General features: G+C 47.3%; 8 non-coding genes across 8 annotated transcripts; all 8 read left to right on the forward strand.

Annotated features, from left to right (window-relative positions):
• Positions 1–13,974: 13,974 nt before the first annotated feature.
• Positions 13,975–14,046, forward strand: TRNAP-CGG (transfer RNA proline (anticodon CGG)). The gene has a single exon. It is a non-coding gene; the product is annotated as a tRNA-Pro (tRNA).
• Positions 14,047–15,714: 1,668 nt separating this feature from the next.
• TRNAP-CGG (transfer RNA proline (anticodon CGG)) lies at positions 15,715–15,786 on the forward strand. Its single transcript has one exon. It is a non-coding gene; the product is annotated as a tRNA-Pro (tRNA).
• Positions 15,787–17,456: 1,670 nt separating this feature from the next.
• Positions 17,457–17,528, forward strand: TRNAP-CGG (transfer RNA proline (anticodon CGG)). The gene has a single exon. It is a non-coding gene; the product is annotated as a tRNA-Pro (tRNA).
• A 793-nt stretch (positions 17,529–18,321) lies between these two features.
• TRNAP-CGG (transfer RNA proline (anticodon CGG)) lies at positions 18,322–18,393 on the forward strand. The gene has a single exon. It is a non-coding gene; the product is annotated as a tRNA-Pro (tRNA).
• Positions 18,394–20,063: 1,670 nt separating this feature from the next.
• On the forward strand, positions 20,064–20,135 carry TRNAP-CGG (transfer RNA proline (anticodon CGG)). Its single transcript has one exon. It is a non-coding gene; the product is annotated as a tRNA-Pro (tRNA).
• A 790-nt stretch (positions 20,136–20,925) lies between these two features.
• TRNAP-CGG (transfer RNA proline (anticodon CGG)) lies at positions 20,926–20,997 on the forward strand. The gene has a single exon. It is a non-coding gene; the product is annotated as a tRNA-Pro (tRNA).
• Positions 20,998–23,544: 2,547 nt separating this feature from the next.
• On the forward strand, positions 23,545–23,616 carry TRNAP-CGG (transfer RNA proline (anticodon CGG)). Its single transcript has one exon. It is a non-coding gene; the product is annotated as a tRNA-Pro (tRNA).
• Positions 23,617–25,274: 1,658 nt separating this feature from the next.
• On the forward strand, positions 25,275–25,346 carry TRNAP-CGG (transfer RNA proline (anticodon CGG)). The gene has a single exon. It is a non-coding gene; the product is annotated as a tRNA-Pro (tRNA).
• Positions 25,347–26,762: the final 1,416 nt, after the last annotated feature.

The raw sequence follows: 26,762 nt of genomic DNA on the forward strand, positions 1-26,762 counted from the left end.
CATGGGTATGCACCCTCCGCTCATGCAATCTCTCGTTCGCAATTTGCCGCGACCGCGAATTCAACCTCGCCGCCTCCCGCGCTTCAGTCAATTTGGCGATATTAAATTTGATGTGGTCTGCCAATTTAGATTTTGCACGTGGCTGGGAAATCCCCAGATGGACGTCCATGGCCGGATCGGCCTCCCGCCCATACATAAGAAAAAATGGGGAAAACCCCGTCGCCGCATGAGGGGCCATTCGATAGGCCGCGAGTACCCCCGGCACCTGTAAGTCCCAATCAACCTGATCGTCGCAGACCTGTTGGCACAACATAGACGTAATCGTCCTGTTCAGACGCTCAACCATCCCGTCAGTCTGCGGGTGGTAGGGGGAAGTACGCACTTTCTTTGTACCCAACAGGTCGCACACCTCGCGCAACAAAACGCTCGAAAAATTCTTTCCTTGATCCGTCAGCAAGCGTTCGGGGGCGCCCTTGTCCAAAACATAACCCTGGACAAAGGCGTCCGCCACCGCCGCAGCCGACTGGTTGGCGAGCGGCCATGCCATAGGCCATCGGGTGAAGTATTCCACGCCAACCAGCAGGAACCTATTTCCCCTTGGTGTAGCCGGAAAGGGCCCCAAGATGTCCAACGCTACCAATTCGTTTATACGCGAAACCTGAATGGATTGCAGCGGTGGATTAGCTGCCAATGGTGGCGGTTTCCTTTTGGCGCACCCTACGCATCCTTTAAGAATATTCGCCACGTCGTTACCCATCCCCGGCCAATAATAGTCTCGCTGGATTAGGGCGAGCGTTTTGTGAAAACCCAGATGCATGAGCCGTTCATGAGCTGCCAGAACAACCCTACCCCGCATAGCAACAGGCACAACGAGCACGTGACGCCGGGACATGTTGTCCCACTTCATCAAAAGGCCCTGTCTGCACATCCAGGAACCGACCCGCGCCTCCCCTAGCTCGGGAGCGCCAACTTTCCGACGTAGCGTAAGTAGGGAGCTGTCGGACATCTGGAGACGGCCCCACTCAACGAGGGGCAACGACAACAGCGAATCCCTCCCCGTGGGGGCGTCCTCTCCCGGGGTGTCAGAGGCGGCGAGCGCAACTCCCGGGGTGCCGGCGACCGGGGGTTTGCACCGCGCCGATCCCAACAAACATGTGCAGTCCGTGCACGGAGGCAACCGCGACAAGGCGTCCGCATTTGAGTGTCGCAATCCCTTGCGGTAAATCGTCGTGAATTGGTAGTCCTGAAGGACTTCCAACCATCGGGACAATTGGCCCGATGGCTGTGCCACGCGCATAGCGTATTGTAGAGCCGCATGGTCCGTACGGACCGTAAAATGACGGCCGTAAAGATACGGCCTGAATTGCTGTGTAAAAAACACAATCGCTAACAATTCACGACGAGTTACGCAATAGCGTTGTTCGGCGGGGGAAAGAACTCTACTACCGTAGGCGACCACCCGTTCAACCCCCCCGACCACCTGTGAGAGCACCCCCCCGATACCCGTGTTGCTGGCGTCTGTGTCAAGCAAAAACGGTTGTGTGAAATCGGGGTAACACAAGGGGGGAGCCTGCACCAAGGCGTCACGAAGGGAGCAGAACGCAGCCTCCTCTTCCGCCCCCCAGTGAAACCTCACACCCTTAGCCGTCAAAGCGTGCAGGGGCCTGGCTATGGTGGCAAATTGCTTGACAAAACGACGGTAATAGGAGGCGAAACCAATGAAACTGCGAACCTCCGTGACCGAGGTTGGCGTTGGCCATGAGCTGACGCAATGCGTCTTAGCAGGGTCCGTCGAGATCCCTGAACGACTCACGATATGGCCCAAATACCTGACCGATTCCCGAAGCAGAAAACATTTAGCCGGTTTAAATTTAAGCTTAGCGGAACGCATCCTGAGGAACACCGCTCTCAGTCGCTGGAGGTGCTCCTCGAAAGTCCGACTAAAGACGATGATATCGTCGAGATAAATCAAACAGGTATCCCATTGGAGGCCCGACAAAACCAATTCCATGAGTCTCTGGAACGTGGCGGGAGCGAAATGTAAGCCCATGGGCAAACGGTTGAATTCAAATAGGCCACCAGGTGTGCGGAAAGCAGTTTTAGGTTTAGACTCGTTATCGAGTGGCAATTGCCAAAATCCAGAAAGCAGATCGAGTGTGGAAAAAAACTGTGCTCCCGCCAAGGCATCCAGCGACTCATCCATCCTGGGGAGCGGATACGCATCCGCCATCGAGATTTTGTTTAAGCGGCGGAAATCGACACAAAACCGCAAGGACCCGTCCTGTTTCTTTACTAGAACAATAGGAGCACCCCACGGACTAGAAGAGGGCGAAATGATATCGGCCGCCAACATATCATTAACCGCCGATTGCACATGTTCCTTCTCGGCTGGGCTGAGCCGGAAGGGATTCTGACGAATAGGGGCCGCGTCCCCTGTAGCTATGTGGTGGCGCAACAGGTCAGTGCAGCCGATATCGTACTTATGTTTGCTGAACACATCAGCAAACTCGAGTAGCAAACCCCTCAATGCTCCCAATTGCACCTCGGACAAGTTAGCAGAACCGGCACACAACGAGTCCAACCACTCAGTCCCCTCATCACTTGGAGGATGCGACTTGACAGTGAAATCTGCTTGAGCCACGAGCCGTTCCTCAACGGGTAGCGGCGCGGCGTGAGCCAGCACCGTTCCCTGCGCAATTACGGCCGGCCGCGACCCCGTATTCAGGACCATTACGAACGGCTCACTGTCCCCTCTCACCATGGTTTGAGCAACCGCTAAGTCGAGGCCCCTTCTGGTTCTGTTAGACGGCCCCAACAGCACCCCCTGTGCCTCCGCACCCACCTCGAGTGGCTTCCTGAACCGAAGGGGTACTAACATTTGCGATCCCGGGGGCACCCGTACAGTGTGAGTTGCCAGCGCCTGCACCGTCGCACAAACCGTGCGCATTTTTGTAGGGCCCGTCAAGAACGCAACCCGCCGACCTGACGGAAGCTCTATGCAGGCCTGATCTATAAGAATTTTGATGGGCATTTTGGACAAAAAGTCCGTACCTAGCAAACAGGGAACGGCCAGCGATGATGATACAAAAATAGGGCCCGCCAATTTGATGTCACCAATGCAAATAGTCGCCCGAATCTGGCCGATGATCCCCAGGGATCCCCCATTCGCCGCATAAAATGGCACGTCTACTGGCAGAAGGGGTCTACTTTGGACGGGAAGAATGTTATAAATAAGGTCCGAGATGATGGTGGCCGACGCACCCGTGTCAACAAGCACCCGGACCTCAACCCCGTCAATGAACCCCGTTACCACGGACGACCCGGCCGACGCAGCCACGATCCTGTGGGCCAATTCGGACCACTCGACTGCTTGCGGGCCGCGTACGGACCCCCCTCGCCGAAATGAACCCCCGGCACCCAGCCGCGAACCCCCCACCGCCAAGCGGCGACCCGAATGTGCCGTGTTTGTGGACCGAACGCGTGAGGTGCCGCGACTTGCCGGGTTTTGTTGGGATGACTTGTGGCCCTGGTCGTCGTCCCGACGTGGTCCTGTGGCGCGCTGACGCGGGGCCCGGCACCCGGCTGCGACGTGACCCCGAAGGCCGCAGTTGTAGCAGACGACGGACGTCGTAGGTTTCGGTTGCTCCAGCTTGCGGGGTGAACGTGTGGGCGAACGACCTCCCGTTCTCCACTCCCCCGGACGCGATGCAGCGAAGGCCTGCTCCTGATCCGCAGCTGGCTGAGGTTCGGCGATCGTGGCGGCCAGTGCCGCGTTCCCCGCCCATTTGCAGACGACCCCCGGCTTGCGTTTGAGGACCTCGTACGCGTGAATGCTCGTGGCGATCGCCAGGGAGCAGATATCCATCTCGTCCGCCACATTGATGGGGACCCCCAACTCGTGGGCCAACGCCAGCAGCTGCTCCGTCACCATGGCGTCCTTCCCCTCCTTATCCATGCGGGGAAAAGCTGCGTCCGCCAAGGCGAGTAGTGCCGTGCGATAGGCGAGCGTCGTTTCTCCAGCCACCTTCCGCCGATCGTAGAACTGGTGGCGACACGTGGAGGGCGGCCCGAACACCTTCGCCATCAGGTGTAGTGCGGCCTGGAGCGTAGAGCGGGACGACCTTGCAGCAGATGTGAAGGCTGCAAGCGCGTCGTCGTCAAGCATCGCTGGCAACGCACGCAGGGCAGTGGTGTCGGACCACCCCGACATCTCCTGATGAGCGAGGAACCTTCGTTGGAAGGCTCCCCAGTCGCCCCCATCCGCCTTGAACGCCGACAGCGCGGGCAATCTTTGCTGGAGGACCCGATCGTCGTCGACGTCGGAGAGATTTTCCCGCGCTCCGCTGTAGTTGTGTAAAATGTCGGCTCGGTTGTCAGGCGCAAAATGGAGAGCTCCGGCGCGCGCTGATGACGTGGGCTGCGCTGAGCGGAGGTGTCCGGCCACGTGGCGTCCGTCTTTCCCGCCAATCGGTGGCGGCCCCCCAAAAACGGCGGCAACTTCCAGACTTTTGGCGCGAAGCGCCTTTTGGCGGGATTCCTCCAACGTCGCTTCCTCCACCAACCCCGCAGCCGTTTTTCCGCTCGCCGGAACGGAGATGTCGGCCAAGACAGCGGCGGCGGCGAGTAGCAACTCCGCCAACCGGGAGTGCGCGTCTTGGAGGCTGGTGTCGGAGGCAAGCGGAGCGTCGGCCATCACCGCGAAGTGCTGCATCGGCGGCAACTCCTCGTCCTCTCCTCCCGAGGTTGGTGTCCCCGGTACGCCGTCGTCGTCCCGACCTCGCTCGTGGGTACGGGTAGTCTTCCTCGTGTCCATACTTTTTGAAGACAGGTTTACTTCTGACGCCAGTTGTAATGTAGTAACTCGGCGGGAGACGACTTCACGGGTAACACACTCTTTATTTTATCAAACTCGTTCACAGGTGACTAACACCTACTTTGTATCTCGGGTGACAAACACCCACTTAGTATCTCGGGTGACAAACACCCACTTAGTATCTCGGGTGACAAACACCCACTTAGCTACTTGGCGACTAACGCCCACTGAGCTACTCGGATGACCAACATCCACTTAGTATCTCGGGTGACAAACACCCACTTAGCTACTCGGCGACTAACGCCACTGAGCTACTCGGATGACCAACATCCACTTAGCTACTCGGCGACTAACGCCACTGAGCTACTCGGGACACTCCCTGCCCGGGGTATCCGTCTCGACTGTGGGTCCCCAGCCCGACCCACGGGGGCGTCGGACCCCGGGTCCCACAGCCTCGCCTCCGAGCCACACAGGGCCCCGGTCCCCACAAGGACGGCGGGACTAGGGGTCTCGGGGCACTAGGTCTTCAGCTCCGTCTTCGGGTCTTCAACTGGGTAACTCTCCCCGAGTGCTCTCGCGCGTCCCCCTTTATACCCCACCTGCGGACGTCGCTGCGAGCACCCACTTATTCGACCAATCGCTGGGCGCTGGCTACGATCCTCTTTTCCCACATCTCATCGTGCCTTACCACCCACGCCGCGCCGCCCCGTCATCTGTCACTCCCGGCGCGCGCGTCCACACCACGCCCACAACGCGTGCCCAACCCCGCACCCCGCGCCGCCCCGTGATCCATCACTGTCACAGTCGGCGCACGTCAATACCACCACTACACAAACACAGACATAATTTCAACCGTGATGATGGGTACAAACTCAGTAATCACTGGAAAGATGTTATTAACCACGCAAAAAAGACTTAATTACACTTTTTGGACCATCTTATCTGACAGGCACTATTTTAATTTACTTCACCGAGTGTTAACATCCACAGTGTTTAACAGTAATCTCTTCATTGTTCTTTGATCACCGCTCGCCACGTTTCCATTCATTGTGTTGAGCACTACGTGATGTCTTTGATCACCGCTCGCCCTCCGTCCCGGCGCGTCTCCATTCATTGTGTTGAGCACTGCGTGCAGTCTTTGATCGCCGCTCGCCCTCCGTCCCGACACGTCTCCATTCATTGTGGTGAGCACTGCGTGCAGTCTTTGATCACCGCTCCTCCTCCCTCCCGATACGTTTCCATTCATTGGCTACCACAGCCTGATAAGCTCTCCCCCCCCCTCTCCACCTCCCTTCAACTTGCTTATAAGGGATTACATCTTGAATCATTGCTTCACTTGATGCAGCTAATTCGGCTGTGACGGTCCCACCTGATGACGGAGACTTGTGTTGCCTCCGAAACGTCGTGAATTTTATTTTTGTTTTGTTTTATTTTACTTTCATTAATTTTAATGTTTTTACCTACGTGACTTTACCGAAAAAAACCTGAGAATATGAATCATTGCAGTCACGAAAGCTTCAAATCTAGAACTAATGATGATACCATGATTAAAATCAAAATTCGTGTAAAATAAGCAATTCAAGAAATCGCATCATTGAAAGGGTTTGTGCCTGACTCAATCTGGGCAAATTCTTGACTCATTGTGCTATTCTCTTTCAGTTTACTATTCAAAAGTTATTATTTTTACATGAAGCCTCGTATACAAGTACTCGTATTTATGCGTTATGTGGACACAAAGGTAGCTTGTTGATCTCGGGGTATGGCTCTCGCTTTGAATGTGTAATAAAAGACTCGGACGCTTCTCTCTGTCCTGTGTCCTTTATTTGGGTTCGATCTATTTTCCCTCACGGCACTCCCCTATATACTCTTCGCTCTGCAGCCCCAGGCTGCTGTCGCTCACGTAGCCCAACTCCCTCCTAGCAGAACCGCTGCTGTCTCGTTGCGCAGACCCCCGCTGCCCAACTCCTCTCTTGCAGACCCGCTGCTGTTCTCGTCGCGCAGACCCCCGCTGCCCAACTCCTCTCTTGCAGACCCGCTGCTCTCTCTGCAGCTTCCTTGCTGCTCCTGCTGCCCCGGGGTCGGTCACCGTTGGCCGACGGTGCCGATCCTCGTGGCCCGTGTGTGTGGCGATCTCGCCACTCCCTCTCTCACCCTTCGCCCTGCGTGGCCTCACACTTTCCCAGTCTCCGATCACTCCCCTACTGCTTCCGGTTCCCCCCCTTATAGACCTGAACCCTCTCCCCCACGTGACGTAACTCCTCCCCCCATGACGTCACTTCCGGGAGGTCGTTTATGCCCGCATTACACCACCCTCCCCCGTAGAGAAAATCCAGCCGACCTCGGCTGAACACAACTCCAACAAGCAATGCGAGCGAACACGACCGAATACGAAAAAGGACACAGAACACGCAATAATATACCGAAAGAACAAGAACACAACACAATAATTAACGAAATGTGAGGGATTTCGAGCGGGTGGCCCTCCTGCCGAGCGGGAACGTGGCAGGGTTTTAAGAGCGACAGGCTGAAGTTCGTCTGTCGCAAATGGAGGCCTGGCAACGTCCCGGTCCCCTACTCTCAAAAGCGCAGCATCAGAGGCGTCCCGCAATCGCGTCCGCGGCGGGGTTGGGAGGGCTGCGGGCCTCAAAGGTTCCGCAGCCGTGGCAGGCGCACCCCGAGCTGAGCCTTCTTCTTCCCCTTGCCGCGTCACGGCCGGCTCGTCTGTGAAAGGCACGACAGGCGCTCTTACAAGGTCAGCAGGCACAGGCAAGGGCGAGTCGGCAGCAACAGACCCCGGCAAGGCAACCTCAGGAGATGATGCATCCGGTCGAGGGGCCACGTATGGTTTCAACCGAGATGTGTGGACGAACCAACGCCGAGAACCAAACCGAACACGCGCCGACTGTGGGTTGGGAACCTCGATGAGGCGAACCGGCCCGTGCCATGGTTTATGTAACTTAGGAGAGGTACCTGGCCGCACCTGTGGACAATGGAGCCAGGCCAGGTCCCCCGTTTTCCAGGGGCATTCCCCTTTTGAACGTCGCGCACACCGCTCATTCCGAGCCTGGGCTCTGGCCGTAGCCATGCGGGCCCCTTCCCGCGCCTCAGTGACTCGGCGAACGGTGTCCTGAATATAATCAGGAAGAGGCTTAGCAGGTCCCCTCGCTCCGGTTCCCAACGGTTCATTGATCGGCGGCACGTTTTCACGACCGTACATTAGAAAAAACGGCGAATATCCTGTAGCCGCGTGCGGCGTCATCCGGTACGCTGAAAGCACCCCAGGGATATGCAAATCCCAATCCGATTGTTTTTCACTAACCGTGTGGTACAACATGGCGGACAGGGTCCGATTAAGCCGTTCCACCATACCATCCGTTTGTGGGTGGTAGGGAGATGTCCGTATTTTTTTTGTTTCCAGAGCCGCACACACCTCCCCCAACAATTTAGACGAAAAATTCCGGCCTTGGTCTGTAAGGAGCCTCTCCGGCACCCCTTTGTCCATAACATACCCAAATAGAAAGGCGTCTGTGATAGACGCCGCTGACTGGTCAGGCAAAGGCCATCGGCCAGCGGGAGAGGTACTCCACCCCTACCAGCAAATATTTATTTCCCCTAGCGGATGGCGGAAAGGGTCCCAAAATATCTAACGCCACCAACTCATTAACTAAAGACACCTGAATAGATTGTATCGGCGGCACATATGGATGTTTAGGTGGCTTACGGCGGGCACAATCGGGACACGCGCGAACGTGCCCGACGACATCCGTCGTCATGCCGTGCCAATAGTAGTCTCGCTGCAGTGTCAATAGCGTCTTCTGCACCCCCAGATGTAAAAGCGCGTCACAATGCAGAGTCCTAATCAATTCATACCGCAATGATGCCGGTACAACAAGACGCCAGCGTTCCTGCATCCCTTCCCTCCACATCAACAAGCCATCACGGAGAGCGGTTTCCGGCACGCCACCCGCACAGAGTCCCCCACTCCCCTTCACAGGCCGCTTACGTAACGTTACCAAAGAATCATCCAACATTTGTTCCCGAATCCACACAGACCTCGGGAGATGTAGAATGCCATCAGCCGGTCCCCCATCAGCCGGCCCCGGCTCAAGCGGAACTTCAGGCACATCGACTGCCAGCGCGACAGGCTGAGGGGGGTGCTGAATCGGGCCACACCTATGCGTCCCCAACGCACACGCGCAAGGGGATCGCTGTGGCAGCCTGGAAAGTGCGTCCGCATTAGCGTGACGCACTCCCTTCCGATGGTGAATTTGGAAGGAAATTCTTGCAGCGTGTCCAACCACCGCGCCAGCTGGCCGGATGGTTGGTCCATTTTAAGAGCATACTGCAAGGCCGCATGATCCGTGCGAACAATAAACGAACGACCGTACAGTTACGGTCGAAATTGGCGGAAAAAAAAACAATAGCCAAAAGTTCCCTGCGAGTGACGCAGTAGCGGGTTTCAGCGGGAGACAAAACCCGGCTACCATACGCCACCACGCGTTCCACACCACCTTTGGACTGAGACAACACCGCCCCAATGCCCGTATCACTCGCGTTCTGTATCCAGTATGAAGGGATGTGCAAAATCCGGGTAATCCAACGTCGGTGCCGTAGCCAATAGATCGCGTAGGCCTCGAAACGCCGCCTCCTCTGGCGGTCCCCAAGCAAATGTTTGTCCTTTACCCGTAAGGAGATGCAAAGGCCTCGCGATCGTAGCGAAATTTGGAACAAACCTCCGATAATATGAGGCGAACCCCAAAAACCGACACACATCCCCCACCGTGGCAGGGGTTGGCCAGTCACGGACACACGCAGTTTTGTCCGGATCTGTGGCCACCCCTTCCGCACTGACGATGTGCCCCAAATAACGCACGGAGTGTTGCAGTAGGTGACATTTCTTTGGCCTAAATTTCAAATTAGCAGAACGCATCCTGGTGAACACAGCCTCCAACCGCGATAAATGCTCGTCAAATGTGCGGCTGAAGACGATAATATCGTCTAAATATATAAGACATGTCTCCCACTGCAACCCCGTTAATACCAACTCCATCAACCTCTGAAAAGTGGCAGGGGCCGCATTCAGCCCCATCGGAAGGCAGTTAAATTGGAATAACCCCTGCGGCATACGGAAAGCAGTCTTTTCTCGCGAGGGCTCGTCAAGGGGAAGCTGCCAGAAGCCCGAAGAAAGATCCAGCGTTGAAAAGAACTTCGCCCCCGACAAGGCATCGAGAGAGTCGTCCATACGCGGCAGGGGATACGCATCTGCCACCGACACTTTATTAAATTTACGAAAGTCTACACAAAATCGCAATTTGCCATCTTTCTTCTTGACCAAAACAACAGGTGCGCCCCATGGGCTGTTAGACGGAGATATTATGTCCGCAGCCAACATGTCATCCACAGCCCCTCGAACATGCTCTCGCTCAGCCGGACTCATCCGATGCGAGTTCAACCGAATAGGGGCAGCGTCCCCTGTATCAATATGATGGTAAAGCAACGAGGTGCGTCCTAAGTCCAAATCGTCGGAGCTAAACACATCTTAATAGCTCAATAATAATTTACAAATCGCACAACATTGTTCCCCGGAAAGAGCAGAATTTTCCCCACACAATTCAGCAATCCAGCGATCACCTGCAGCTCCAGGCCCCGAAACACCTCCAACAACCCCCCGGCTGGACAGATCATCATGAGCTGTAAATGCAGTAGTGGCATGTGCCACAACGGTACCCGCCGGCACACACACGCTTTCAGCACTCGCGTTAAGCACCTGCAAAAACGGCTGCTGGTCTGGCCGGACAATAGTTTGTGCCTCAACCAGCGCCGATCCACCCGTAATGGTGGCGGACGGCGACAACAAAACCCCAATCGCTCCTTGACGACCAGGTACAGGCTTCCGATAACGCAACGGAATGAGCATCTGTGAGCCAGGTGGAATATCAACAGACACTTCGGACAACGCCTGCACCTGGGCAACAGGAGCAGGTCGCCCCCAGGGCGACGGCAAAAACGCAATTTTACGGCCTCCCGGTAATTCAATGCAGTTCTCATTAATTCTAATTAGAATGGGCATTTTGGCCAGAAAATATGTCCCTAATAAACAAGGAACCGCAAGAGACCTCGAAATTAACACAATTCCCGAGGCCGACACACCCCCGATAGCGATATTAGCGTCCACCTGGCCCACAATGCCCATGCTACCCCCGTTCGCGGCGACGCAGGAAGCGTAAGCAGGACTCACGGCCTCTGGTGGGATGTTCAAGAGATGGAATATTACATCCGAAATAATGGTCGCGGACGCTCCGGAATCTACCAAAATCCGTACGTCCACCCCTTGTATCGACCCAGGTACGGTGGACGAACCGGTAGCGGCCGCGACGACCCGCCGAGCCAACTTACGCCACTGCGTTACCGAGCGACAAGGCACAGTCAATGGCCTCCCGTTATTAACAACACCCGGATCGCATGACAACGGCGATGAGTGAGGTGTCAAGCCTTGCCGGGTGTCTGGTGCGCACCGACTTGCCTGTGCTGGCGAATCCTTTCTTGGAGCGGCCGCTGTCGAGGCCTCCTGCTGGGGTGGACCCGGGACGCGGGCCCAGCAGTCCCTGGCGTAGTGGCCCTTACGCCCGCAGCAGAAACAGTCGATGTCGTTGCGCCTTGCTGCGGGCGCCCCGTCCCGACACGGCCGTGTCGGCGGCGCAGCCCGCGGTCCCGGCCCACCGCGGCCCGGCCACGGAGCAGCAGCAGCCGACAGCTCCTGCGGGCCCCTGTCGTCCGGCACATAAACCGCCTTCTTGGGGTCCCACCCCAAGGCTCCCCCTTCGACGATGGGCCCCCCCGTCCACGCCGTAACTTGCTTCAACCGGCGCAGGTTGAACTGGGCGTCCAGACATTTAGCCGCGGCCCGGGATGTGAGCTTCTCGTGACCGCACACCGGCATAGGAATGCCGAGATCCCGGGACAACTCCAGCATCTTCCCCAGGATGAGAGGTTCCAGCAGGTCAGGCTCCGTCTCCGGGTATGCGGCCATAGCCAGCTCTAGTACCGCGCCCCTATACGCCACCGGAGACTCCTCGGGTGGGCGTTGTCGTTGCACAAACCGGCGATGAGCATCATCCGGCGGCTCGTAAGCGTCTGCCATTTCGTCGAACACCCCTCGCAATGTTTTCTTCTTCGCGGCTTTTATAGAGCGAAAAAATCTAACGGACTCGTCATCGAGAAGAGTCGGAAGAACTTCTAGTGCCTCGGTGTCAGTCCACCTCGCCGAGCGTACCGCTGCCAGAAATCTGCAGGCGAACGCACTCCAATCGCCCCCGATGGAGAATTCCTTGACAGTTGTTAGGTGACGACTGCGACTCCTCGGCGTGCTCCCTCCAGCCGCTGACTCATCCGGTGGCAAATTCAACATGGCGTCGCAACGTGGTGTCGACAAGATGGCGGCCGTCCGTTGCGGAGGGCCCAAAATGGCGGATTCCCGCCTTTCGTCGTGCGCGACGCCCAAGATGGCGTCTTCATGCCGCGTGGCCGATGGCGCCGACAGCGAAGACAACCCGGACTCCTGCGGACCACCAACATCTCCTTCCGACGCCGCCCTCGGCGTGACGAGCTCACATAACTGTGCAAGTACGTTCTTGAGAGTTTCAAGTTGCTCCGCCATCTGACTCCATCTTAAATCCGCGTCCTTTGGTGCAGACGGGTCTGCCGACACGGCGACCTCTTGGACCCCCGGACCCGCACTCGTCCCAGCACGGATCTCCTCCTCTGCCGGAGTCAGGCAGACCGCAGGAGGAAGGTCATCGTCGTCGGAAGATGAAGCCGATGCCGGAGACAAAATATTCTTTTTTCTCAGTTGTTTAGCCATGCCGTTACACTTTTGACACCAGTGCAATAAAAGACTCGGACGCTTCTCTCTGTCCTGTGTCCTTTATTTGGGTTCGATCTCTTTTCCCTCACGGCACTCCCCTATATACTCTTCGCTCTGCAGCCCCAGGCTGCTGTCGCTCACGTAGCCCAACTCCCTCCTAGCAGAACCGCTGCTGTCTCGTCGCGCAGACCCCCGCTGCCCAACTCCTCTCTTGCAGACCCGCTGCTGTTCTCGTCGCGCAGACCCCCGCTGCCCACCTCCTCTCTTGCAGACCCGCTGCTCTCTCTGCAGCTTCCTCGCTGCTCCTGCTGCCCCGGGGTCGGTCACCGTTGGCCGACGGTGCCTATCCTCGTGGCCCGTGTGTGTGGCGATCTCGCCACTCCCTCTCTCACCCTTCGCCCTGCGTGGCCTCACACTTTCCCAGTCTCAGATCACTCCCCTACTGCTTCCGGTTCCCCCCCTTATAGACCTGAACCCTCTCCCCCACGTGACGTAACTCCTCCCCCCATGACGTCACTTCCGGGAGGTCGTTTACGCCCGCATTACAAATACAAGAAATTCCGGAATCCAAGCCCGGTAGTTTTATTTTTCTGGGATGAGTCGGCCATCATAAGGACTCCTTCGTTCATCAATAAATTAGCAATTGCCTTTATATCATGATAATAACTTGACACCAATGATGATATCATGATTAAAATCTAAATTAGCGTAAAATAAGCAATTCAAGAAACGCGTCATTGAAAGGGTTTGTTCCTGACTCAAGCTGGGCAAATTCTTGACTCATTGTCCTATTCTCTGTCAGTTTACTATTCAAAAGTTATGATTTTTACATGAAGCCTCGTATACAAGTACTCGTATTTATGCGTTATGTCGACACAAAGGTAGCTTGTTGGTCTCGGGGTATGGTTCTCGCTTTGAATGCAAGAAGTTCCGGATTCTTTGCCTGGTAGTTTTATTTTTCTGGGATGAGTCGGCCATCATAGGGACAATACACGAAGACTCCTGCGACCTGAGTTGTATTCATCTCAATAGATTGTTAGAGTGTGTGGTGAGTCAAGTTAGAAATGTCATTAAATATTGGTTCCCATATCATTGTTTTTGTTATAGAAAAGTGATATTGCTTTTCGTGCAAGTCTGTAACCATGCATTTTCAACCAACATCTTGTATTAAGAACATTTTCAAAACTTATTTGGGTCAAAAATGTTCATTATCTCTCAGCAAAGTTACATCTCATGAGATAATCGAAGTGTTGATTTAACCTAATTTTCATACATTATTCACTGGTTGAAAACGTGTGGCTCGTTGGTCTAGGGGTATGATTTTCGCTTCGGGTGCGAGAGGTCCTGGGTTCAAATCCCGGACGAGCCCAAGCACCATTTTCTTGGGGATTGGTCAATTTTGAACTGGCCCTGGCTTTTATCTTCACAACTTTTCCTGCACAGCATGCTGAGGTATGGGCAATCAATGCTATCAATGACATAGCGTAGGGACTCCTTCGTTCATCAATAAATTAGCAATTGCCTTTATATCATGATAATAACTTGACACCAATGATGATATCATGATTAAAATCTAAATTAGTGTAAAATAAGCAATTCAAGAAACGCATCATTGAAAGGGTTTGTGCCTGACTCAAGCTGGGCAAATTCTTGACTCATTGTCCTATTCTCTGTCAGTTTACTATTCAAAAGTTATGATTTTTACATGAAGCCTCGTATACAAGTACTCGTATTTATGCGTTATGTGGACACAAAGGTAGCTTGTTGATCTCGGGGTATGGTTCTCGCTTTGAATGCAAGAAATTCAGGAATCCAAGCCTGGTAGTTTTATTTTTCTGGGATGAGTCGGCCATCATAGGGACAATACACGAATACTCCTGCGACCTGAGTTGTATTCATCTCAATAGATTGTTAGAGTGTGTGGTGAGTCAAGTTAGAAATGTCATTAAATATTGGTTCCCATATCATTGTTTTTGTTATAGAAAAGTGATATTGCTTTTCGTGCAAGTCTATAACCATGCATTTTCAACCAACATCTTGTATTAAGAACATTTTCAAAACTTATTTGGGTCAAAAATGTTCATTATCTCTCAGCAAAGTTACATCTCATGAGATAATCGAAGTGTTGATTTAACCTCATTTTCATTCATTATTCACTGGTTGAAAACGAGTGGCTCGTGGGTCTAGGGGTATGATTTGCGCTTCGGGTGCGAGAGGTCCTGGGTTCAAATCCCGGACGAGCCCAAGCACCATTTTCTTGGGGATTGGTCAATTTTGAACTGGCCCTGGCTTTTATCTTCACAACTTTTGCTGCACAGCATGCTGAGGTATGGACAATCAATGCTATCAATGACATAGCGTAGGGACTACTTCGTTCATCCATAAATTAGCAATCATGATAATATCTTGACACCAATGATGATACCATGATTAAAATCAAAATTCGTGTAAAATAAGCAATTCAAGAAATCGCATCATTGAAAGGGTTTGTGCCTGACTCAATATGGGCAAATTCTTGTCTCATTGTGCTATTCTCTTTCAGTTTACTATTCAAAAGTTATGATTTTTACATGAAGCCTCGTATACAAGTACTCGTATTTATGCGTTATGTGGACACAAAGGTAGCTTGTTGATCTCGGGGTATGGTTCTCGCTTTGAATGCAAGAAATTCCGGAATCCAAGCCCGGTAGTTTTATTTTTCTGGGATGAGTCGGCCATCATAAGGACAATACACGAAGACTCCTGTGACCTGAGTTGTATTCATCTCAATAGATTGTTAGAGTGTGTGGTGAGTCAAGTTAGAAATGTCATTAAATATTGGTTCCCATATCATTGTTTTTGTTATAGAAAAGTGATATTGCTTTTCGTGCAAGTCTATAACCATGCATTTTCAACCAACATCTTGTATTAAGAACATTTTCAAAACTTATTTGGGTCAAAAATGTTCATTATCTCTCAGCAAAGTTACATCTCATGAGATAATCGAAGTGTTGATTTAACCTCATTTTCATACATTATTCACTGGTTGAAAACGTGTGGCTCGTTGGTCTAGGGGTATGATTTTCGCTTCGGGTGCGAGAGGTCCCGGGTTCAAATCCCGGACGAGCCCAAGCACCATTTTCTTGGGGATTGGTCAATTTTGAACTGGCCCTGGCTTTTATCTTCACAACTTTTGCTGCACAGCATGCTGAGGTATGGGCAAACAATGCTATCAATGACATAGCGTAAGGACTACTTCGTTCATCCATAAATTAGCAATCATGATAATATCTTGACACCAATGATGATACCATGATTAAAATCAAAATTTGTGTAAAATAAGCAATTCAAGAAATCGCGTCATTGAAAGGGTTTGTGCCTGACTCAATCTGGGCAAATTCTTGACTCATTGTGCTATTCTCTTTCAGTTTACTATTCAAAAGTTATGATTATTACATGAAGCCTCGTATACAAGTACTCGTATTCATGCGTTATGTGGACACAAAGGTAGCTTGTTGATCTCGGGGTATGGTTCTCGCTTTGAATGCAAGAAATTCCCGAATCCAAGCTCGGTAGTTTTATTTTTCTGGGATGAGTCGGCCATCATAAGGACAATACACGAAGACTCCTGCGACCTGAGTTGTATTCATCTCAATAGATTGTTAGAGTGTGTGGTGAGTCAAGTTATAAATGTCACTAAATATTGGTTCCCATATCATTGTTTTTTGTTATAGAAAAGTGATATTGCTTTTCGTGCAAGTCTATAACCATGCATTTTGAACCAACATCTTGTATTAAGAACATTTTTAAAACTTATTTGTGACAAAAATGTTTATTATCTCTCAGCAAAGTTACATCTCATGAGATAATCGAAGTGTTGATTGAACCTCATTTTCATACATTATTCACTGGTTGAAAACGTGTGGCTCGTTGGTCTAGGGGCATGATTTTCTCTTCGGGTGCGAAAGGTCCCAGGTTCAAATCCCGGACGAGCCCAAGCACCATTTTCTTGGGGATTGGTCAATTTTGAACTGGCCCTGGCTTTTATCTTCACAACTTTTGCTGCACAGCATGCTGAGGTATGGACAATCAATACTATCAATGACATAGCGTAGGGACTCCTTCGTTCATCAATAAATTAGCAATTGCCTTTATATCATGATAATAACTTGACACCAATGATGATATCATGATTAAAATCTAAATTAGTGTAAAATAAGCAATTCAAGAAATCGCGTCATTGAAAGGGTTTGTGCCTGACTCAATCTGGGCAAATTCTTGACTCATTGTGCTATTCTCTTTCAGTTTACTATTCAAAAGTTATGATTTTTACATGAAGCCTCGTATACAAGTACTCGTATTTATGCGTTATGTGGACACAAATGTAGCTTGTTGATCTCGGGGTATGGTTCTCGCTTTGAATGCAAGAAATTCCGGAATCCAAGCCCGGTAGTTTTATTTTTCTGGGATGAGTCGGCCATCATAAGGACAATACACGAAGACTCCTTTGACCTGAGTTGTATTCATCTCAATAGATTGTTAGAGTGTGTGGTGAGTCAAGTTAGAAATGTCATTAAATATTGGTTCCCATATCATTGTTTTTGTTATAGAAAAGTGATATTGCTTTTCGTGCAAGTCTATAACCATGCATTTTCAACCAACATCTTGTATTAAGAACATTTTCAAAACTTATTTGGGTCAAAAATGTTCATTATCTCTCAGCAAAGTTACATCTCATGAGATAATCGAAGTGTTGATTTAACCTCATTTTCATACATTATTCACTGGTTGAAAACGTGTGGCTCGTTGGTCTAGGGGTATGATTTTCGCTTCGGGTGCGAGAGGTCCCGGGTTCAAATCCCGGACGAGCCCAAGCACCATTTTCTTGGGGATTGGTCAATTTTGAACTGGCCCTGGCTTTTATCTTCACAACTTTTGCTGCACAGCATGCTGAGGTATGGGCAAACAATGCTATCAATGACATAGCGTAAGGACTACTTCGTTCATCCATAAATTAGCAATCATGATAATATCTTGACACCAATGATGATACCATGATTAAAATCAAAATTCGTGTAAAATAAGCAATTCAAGAAATCGCATCATTGAAAGGGTTTGTGCCTGACTCAATATGGGCAAATTCTTGTCTCATTGTGCTATTCTCTTTCAGTTTACTATTCAAAAGTTATGATTTTTACATGAAGCCTCGTATACAAGTACTCGTATTTATGCGTTATGTGGACACAAAGGTAGCTTGTTGATCTCGGGGTATGGTTCTCGCTTTGAATGCAAGAAATTCCGGAATCCAAGCCCGGTAGTTTTATTTTTCTGGGATGAGTCGGCCATCATAAGGACAATACACGAAGACTCCTGTGACCTGAGTTGTATTCATCTCAATAGATTGTTAGAGTGTGTGGTGAGTCAAGTTAGAAATGTCATTAAATATTGGTTCCCATATCATTGTTTTCGTTATAGAAAAGTGATATTGCTTTTCGTGCAAGTCTATAACCATGCATTTTCAACCAACATCTTGTATTAAGAACATTTTCAAAACTTATTTGGGTCAAAAATGTTCATTATCTCTCAGCAAAGTTACATCTCATGAGATAATCGAAGTGTTGATTTAACCTCATTTTCATACATTATTCACTGGTTGAAAACGTGTGGCTCGTTGGTCTAGGGGTATGATTTTCGCTTCGGGTGCGAGAGGTCCCGGGTTCAAATCCCGGACGAGCCCAAGCACCATTTTCTTGGGGATTGGTCAATTTTGAACTGGCCCTGGCTTTTATCTTCACAACTTTTGCTGCACAGCATGCTGAGGTATGGGCAAACAATGCTATCAATGACATAGCGTAAGGACTACTTCGTTCATCCATAAATTAGCAATCATGATAATATCTTGACACCAATGATGATACCATGATTAAAATCAAAATTTGTGTAAAATAAGCAATTCAAGAAATCGCGTCATTGAAAGGGTTTGTGCCTGACTCAATCTGGGCAAATTCTTGACTCATTGTGCTATTCTCTTTCAGTTTACTATTCAAAAGTTATGATTATTACATGAAGCCTCGTATACAAGTACTCGTATTCATGCGTTATGTGGACACAAAGGTAGCTTGTTGATCTCGGGGTATGGTTCTCGCTTTGAATGCAAGAAATTCCCGAATCCAAGCTCGGTAGTTTTATTTTTCTGGGATGAGTCGGCCATCATAAGGACAATACACGAAGACTCCTGCGACCTGAGTTGTATTCATCTCAATAGATTGTTAGAGTGTGTGGTGAGTCAAGTTATAAATGTCACTAAATATTGGTTCCCATATCATTGTTTTTTGTTATAGAAAAGTGATATTGCTTTTCGTGCAAGTCTATAACCATGCATTTTGAACCAACATCTTGTATTAAGAACATTTTTAAAACTTATTTGTGACAAAAATGTTTATTATCTCTCAGCAAAGTTACATCTCATGAGATAATCGAAGTGTTGATTGAACCTCATTTTCATACATTATTCACTGGTTGAAAACGTGTGGCTCGTTGGTCTAGGGGCATGATTTTCTCTTCGGGTGCGAAAGGTCCCAGGTTCAAATCCCGGACGAGCCCAAGCACCATTTTCTTGGGGATTGGTCAATTTTGAACTGGCCCTGGCTTTTATCTTCACAACTTTTGCTGCACAGCATACTGAGGTATGGACAATCAATACTATCAATGACATAGCGTAGGGACTCCTTCGTTCATCAATAAATTAGCAATTGCCTTTATATCATGATAATAACTTGACACCAATGATGATATCATGATTAAAATCTAAATTAGTGTAAAATAAGCAATTCAAGAAATCGCGTCATTGAAAGGGTTTGTGCCTGACTCAATCTGGGCAAATTCTTGACTCATTGTGCTATTCTCTTTCAGTTTACTATTCAAAAGTTATGATTTTTACATGAAGCCTCGTATACAAGTACTCGTATTTATGCGTTATGTGGACACAAATGTAGCTTGTTGATCTCGGGGTATGGTTCTCGCTTTGAATGCAAGAAATTCCGGAATCCAAGCCCGGTAGTTTTATTTTTCTGGGATGAGTCGGCCATCATAAGGACAATACACGAAGACTCCTGTGACCTGAGTTGTATTCATCTCAATAGATTGTTAGAGTGTGTGGTGAGTCAAGTTAGAAATGTCATTAAATATTGGTTCCCATATCATTGTTTTTGTTATAGAAAAGTGATATTGCTTTTCGTGCAAGTCTATAACCATGCATTTTCAACCAACATCTTGTATTAAGAACATTTTCAAAACTTATTTGGGTCAAAAATGTTCATTATCTCTCAGCAAAGTTACATCTCATGAGATAATCGAAGTGTTGATTTAACCTCATTTTCATACATTATTCACTGGTTGAAAACGTGTGGCTCGTTGGTCTAGGGGTATGATTTTCGCTTCGGGTGCGAGAGGTCCCGGGTTCAAATCCCGGACGAGCCCAAGCACCATTTTCTTGGGGATTGGTCAATTTTGAACTGGCCCTGGCTTTTATCTTCACAACTTTTGCTGCACAGCATGCTGAGGTATGGGCAAACAATGCTATCAATGACATAGCGTAAGGACTACTTCGTTCATCCATAAATTAGCAATCATGATAATATCTTGACACCAATGATGATACCATGATTAAAATCAAAATTCGTGTAAAATAAGCAATTCAAGAAATCGCATCATTGTTGTTTGTGCCTGACTCAATATGGGCAAATTCTTGTCTCATTGTGTTATTCTCTTTCAGTTTACTATTCAAAAGTTATGATTTTTACATGAAGCCTCGTATACAAGTACTCGTATTTATGCGTTATGTGGACACAAAGGTAGCTTGTTGATCTCGGGGTATGGTTCTCGCTTTGAATGCAAGAAATTCCGGAATCCAAGCCCGGTAGTTTTATTTTTCTGGGATGAGTCGGCCATCATAAGGACAATACACGAAGACTCCTGTGACCTGAGTTGTATTCATCTCAATAGATTGTTAGAGTGTGTGGTGAGTCAAGTTAGAAATGTCATTAAATATTGGTTCCCATATCATTGTTTTTGTTATAGAAAAGTGATATTGCTTTTCGTGCAAGTCTATAACCATGCATTTTCAACCAACATCTTGTATTAAGAACATTTTCAAAACTTATTTGGGTCAAAAATGTTCATTATCTCTCAGCAAAGTTACATCTCATGAGATAATCGAAGTGTTGATTTAACCTCATTTTCATACATTATTCACTGGTTGAAAACGTGTGGCTCGTTGGTCTAGGGGTATGATTTTCGCTTCGGGTGCGAGAGGTCCCGGGTTCAAATCCCGGACGAGCCCAAGCACCATTTTCTTGGGGATTGGTCAATTTTGAACTGGCCCTGGCTTTTATCTTCACAACTTTTGCTGCACAGCATGCTGAGGTATGGGCAAACAATGCTATCAATGACATAGCGTAAGGACTACTTCGTTCATCCATAAATTAGCAATCATGATAATATCTTGACACCAATGATGATACCATGATTAAAATCAAAATTTGTGTAAAATAAGCAATTCAAGAAATCGCGTCATTGAAAGGGTTTGTGCCTGACTCAATCTGGGCAAATTCTTGACTCATTGTGCTATTCTCTTTCAGTTTACTATTCAAAAGTTATGATTATTACATGAAGCCTCGTATACAAGTACTCGTATCCATGCGTTATGTGGACACAAAGGTAGCTTGTTGATCTCGGGGTATGGTTCTCGCTTTGAATGCAAGAAATTCCCGAATCCAAGCTCGGTAGTTTTATTTTTCTGGGATGAGTCGGCCATCATAAGGACAATACACGAAGACTCCTGCGACCTGAGTTGTATTCATCTCAATAGATTGTTAGAGTGTGTGGTGAGTCAAGTTATAAATGTCACTAAATATTGGTTCCCATATCATTGTTTTTTGTTATAGAAAAGTGATATTGCTTTTCGTGCAAGTCTATAACCATGCATTTTGAACCAACATCTTGTATTAAGAACATTTTTAAAACTTATTTGTGACAAAAATGTTTATTATCTCTCAGCAAAGTTACATCTCATGAGATAATCGAAGTGTTGATTGAACCTCATTTTCATACATTATTCACTGGTTGAAAACGTGTGGCTCGTTGGTCTAGGGGCATGATTTTCTCTTCGGGTGCGAAAGGTCCCAGGTTCAAATCCCGGACGAGCCCAAGCACCATTTTCTTGGGGATTGGTCAATTTTGAACTGGCCCTGGCTTTTATCTTCACAACTTTTGCTGCACAGCATGCTGAGGTATGGACAATCAATACTATCAATGACATAGCGTAGGGACTCCTTCGTTCATCAATAAATTAGCAATTGCCTTTATATCATGATAATAACTTGACACCAATGATGATATCATGATTAAAATCTAAATTAGTGTAAAATAAGCAATTCAAGAAATCGCGTCATTGAAAGGGTTTGTGCCTGACTCAATCTGGGCAAATTCTTGACTCATTGTGCTATTCTCTTTCAGTTTACTATTCAAAAGTTATGATTATTACATGAAGCCTCGTATACAAGTACTCGTATCCATGCGTTATGTGGACACAAAGGTAGCTTGTTGATCTCGGGGTATGGTTCTCGCTTTGAATGCAAGAAATTCCCGAATCCAAGCTCGGTAGTTTTATTTTTCTGGGATGAGTCGGCCATCATAAGGACAATACACGAAGACTCCTGCGACCTGAGTTGTATTCATCTCAATAGATTGTTAGAGTGTGTGGTGAGTCAAGTTATAAATGTCACTAAATATTGGTTCCCATATCATTGTTTTTTGTTATAGAAAAGTGATATTGCTTTTCGTGCAAGTCTATAACCATGCATTTTGAACCAACATCTTGTATTAAGAACATTTTTAAAACTTATTTGTGACAAAAATGTTTATTATCTCTCAGCAAAGTTACATCTCATGAGATAATCGAAGTGTTGATTGAACCTCATTTTCATACATTATTCACTGGTTGAAAACGTGTGGCTCGTTGGTCTAGGGGCATGATTTTCTCTTCGGGTGCGAAAGGTCCCAGGTTCAAATCCCGGACGAGCCCAAGCACCATTTTCTTGGGGATTGGTCAATTTTGAACTGGCCCTGGCTTTTATCTTCACAACTTTTGCTGCACAGCATGCTGAGGTATGGACAATCAATACTATCAATGACATAGCGTAGGGACTCCTTCGTTCATCAATAAATTAGCAATTGCCTTTATATCATGATAATAACTTGACACCAATGATGATATCATGATTAAAATCTAAATTAGTGTAAAATAAGCAATTCAAGAAATCGCGTCATTGAAAGGGTTTGTGCCTGACTCAATCTGGGCAAATTCTTGACTCATTGTGCTATTCTCTTTCAGTTTACTATTCAAAAGTTATGATTTTTACATGAAGCCTCGTATACAAGTACTCGTATTTATGCGTTATGTGGACACAAATGTAGCTTGTTGATCTCGGGGTATGGTTCTCGCTTTGAATGCAAGAAATTCCGGAATCCAAGCCCGGTAGTTTTATTTTTCTGGGATGAGTCGGCCATCATAAGGACAATACACGAAGACTCCTGTGACCTGAGTTGTATTCATCTCAATAGATTGTTAGAGTGTGTGGTGAGTCAAGTTAGAAATGTCATTAAATATTGGTTCCCATATCATTGTTTTTGTTATAGAAAAGTGATATTGCTTTTCGTGCAAGTCTATAACCATGCATTTTCAACCAACATCTTGTATTAAGAACATTTTCAAAACTTATTTGGGTCAAAAATGTTCATTATCTCTCAGCAAAGTTACATCTCATGAGATAATCGAAGTGTTGATTTAACCTCATTTTCATACATTATTCACTGGTTGAAAACGTGTGGCTCGTTGGTCTAGGGGTATGATTTTCGCTTCGGGTGCGAGAGGTCCCGGGTTCAAATCCCGGACGAGCCCAAGCACCATTTTCTTGGGGATTGGTCAATTTTGAACTGGCCCTGGCTTTTATCTTCACAACTTTTGCTGCACAGCATGCTGAGGTATGGGCAAACAATGCTATCAATGACATAGCGTAAGGACTACTTCGTTCATCAATAAATTAGCAATCATGATAATATCTTGACACCAATGATGATACCATGATTAAAATCAAAATTTGTGTAAAATAAGCAATTCAAGAAATCGCGTCATTGAAAGGGTTTGTGCCTGACTCAATCTGGGCAAATTCTTGACTCATTGTGCTATTCTCTTTCAGTTTACTATTCAAAAGTTATGATTATTACATGAAGCCTCGTATACAAGTACTCGTATTTATGCGTTATGTGGACACAAAGGTAGCTTGTTGATCTCGGGGTATGGTTCTCGCTTTGAATGCAAGAAATTCCCGAATCCAAGCTCGGTAGTTTTATTTTTCTGGGATGAGTCGGCCATCATAAGGACAATACACGAAGACTCCTGCGACCTGAGTTGTATTCATCTCAATAGATTGTTAGAGTGTGTGGTGAGTCAAGTTAGAAATGTCATTAAATATTGGTTCCCATATCATTGTTTTTGTTATAGAAAAGTGATATTGCTTTTCGTGCAAGTCTATAACCATGCATTTTCAACCAACATCTTGTATTAAGAACATTTTCAAAACTTATTTGGGTCAAAAATGTTCATTATCTCTCAGCAAAGTTACATCTCATGAGATAATCGAAGTGTTGATTTAACCTCATTTTCATTCATTATTCACTGGTTGAAAACGAGTGGCTCGTGGGTCTAGGGGTATGATTTGCGCTTCGGGTGCGAGAGGTCCTGGGTTCAAATCCCGGACGAGCCCAAGCACCATTTTCTTGGGGATTGGTCAATTTTGAACTGGCCCTGGCTTTTATCTTCACAACTTTTGCTGCACAGCATGCTGAGGTATGGACAATCAATGCTATCAATGACATAGCGTAGGGACTACTTCGTTCATCCATAAATTAGCAATCATGATAATATCTTGACACCAATGATGATACCATGATTAAAATCAAAATTCGTGTAAAATAAGCAATTCAAGAAATCGCATCATTGAAAGGGTTTGTGCCTGACTCAATATGGGCAAATTCTTGTCTCATTGTGCTATTCTCTTTCAGTTTACTATTCAAAAGTTATGATTTTTACATGAAGCCTCGTATACAAGTACTCGTATTTATGCGTTATGTGGACACAAAGGTAGCTTGTTGATCTCGGGGTATGGTTCTCGCTTTGAATGCAAGAAATTCCGGAATCCAAGCCCGGTAGTTTTATTTTTCTGGGATGAGTCGGCCATCATAAGGACAATACACGAAGACTCCTGTGACCTGAGTTGTATTCATCTCAATAGATTGTTAGAGTGTGTGGTGAGTCAAGTTAGAAATGTCATTAAATATTGGTTCCCATATCATTGTTTTTGTTATAGAAAAGTGATATTGCTTTTCGTGCAAGTCTATAACCATGCATTTTCAACCAACATCTTGTATTAAGAACATTTTCAAAACTTATTTGGGTCAAAAATGTTCATTATCTCTCAGCAAAGTTACATCTCATGAGATAATCGAAGTGTTGATTTAACCTCATTTTCATACATTATTCACTGGTTGAAAACGTGTGGCTCGTTGGTCTAGGGGTATGATTTTCGCTTCGGGTGCGAAAGGTCCCGGGTTCAAATCCCGGACGAGCCCAAGCACCATTTTCTTGGGGATTGGTCAATTTTGAACTGGCCCTGGCTTTTATCTTCACAACTTTTGCTGCACAGCATGCTGAGGTATGGGCAAACAATGCTATCAATGACATAGCGTAAGGACTACTTCGTTCATCCATAAATTAGCAATCATGATAATATCTTGACACCAATGATGATACCATGATTAAAATCAAAATTTGTGTAAAATAAGCAATTCAAGAAATCGCGTCATTGAAAGGGTTTGTGCCTGACTCAATCTGGGCAAATTCTTGACTCATTGTGCTATTCTCTTTCAGTTTACTATTCAAAAGTTATGATTATTACATGAAGCCTCGTATACAAGTACTCGTATTCATGCGTTATGTGGACACAAAGGTAGCTTGTTGATCTCGGGGTATGGTTCTCGCTTTGAATGCAAGAAATTCCCGAATCCAAGCTCGGTAGTTTTATTTTTCTGGGATGAGTCGGCCATCATAAGGACAATACACGAAGACTCCTGCGACCTGAGTTGTATTCATCTCAATAGATTGTTAGAGTGTGTGGTGAGTCAAGTTATAAATGTCACTAAATATTGGTTCCCATATCATTGTTTTTGTTATAGAAAAGTGATATTGCTTTTCGTGCAAGTCTATAACCATGCATTTTGAACCAACATCTTGTATTAAGAACATTTTTAAAACTTATTTGTGACAAAAATGTTTATTATCTCTCAGCAAAGTTACATCTCATGAGATAATCGAAGTGTTGATTGAACCTCATTTTCATACATTATTCACTGGTTGAAAACGTGTGGCTCGTTGGTCTAGGGGCATGATTTTCTCTTCGGGTGCGAAAGGTCCCAGGTTCAAATCCCGGACGAGCCCAAGCACCATTTTCTTGGGGATTGGTCAATTTTGAACTGGCCCTGGCTTTTATCTTCACAACTTTTGCTGCACAGCATGCTGAGGTATGGACAATCAATACTATCAATGACATAGCGTAGGGACTCCTTCGTTCATCAATAAATTAGCAATTGCCTTTATATCATGATAATAACTTGACACCAATGATGATATCATGATTAAAATCTAAATTAGTGTAAAATAAGCAATTCAAGAAATCGCGTCATTGAAAGGGTTTGTGCCTGACTCAATCTGGGCAAATTCTTGACTCATTGTGCTATTCTCTTTCAGTTTACTATTCAAAAGTTATGATTTTTACATGAAGCCTCGTATACAAGTACTCGTATTTATGCGTTATGTGGACACAAATGTAGCTTGTTGATCTCGGGGTATGGTTCTCGCTTTGAATGCAAGAAATTCCGGAATCCAAGCCCGGTAGTTTTATTTTTCTGGGATGAGTCGGCCATCATAAGGACAATACACGAAGACTCCTGTGACCTGAGTTGTATTCATCTCAATAGATTGTTAGAGTG

The sequence above is a fragment of the Lampetra planeri genome, chromosome 24, assembly GCF_965212315.1.
Source record: "Lampetra planeri chromosome 24, kcLamPlan1.2.h2, whole genome shotgun sequence".
NCBI classification, from domain to species: domain Eukaryota; kingdom Metazoa; phylum Chordata; class Hyperoartia; order Petromyzontiformes; family Petromyzontidae; genus Lampetra; species Lampetra planeri.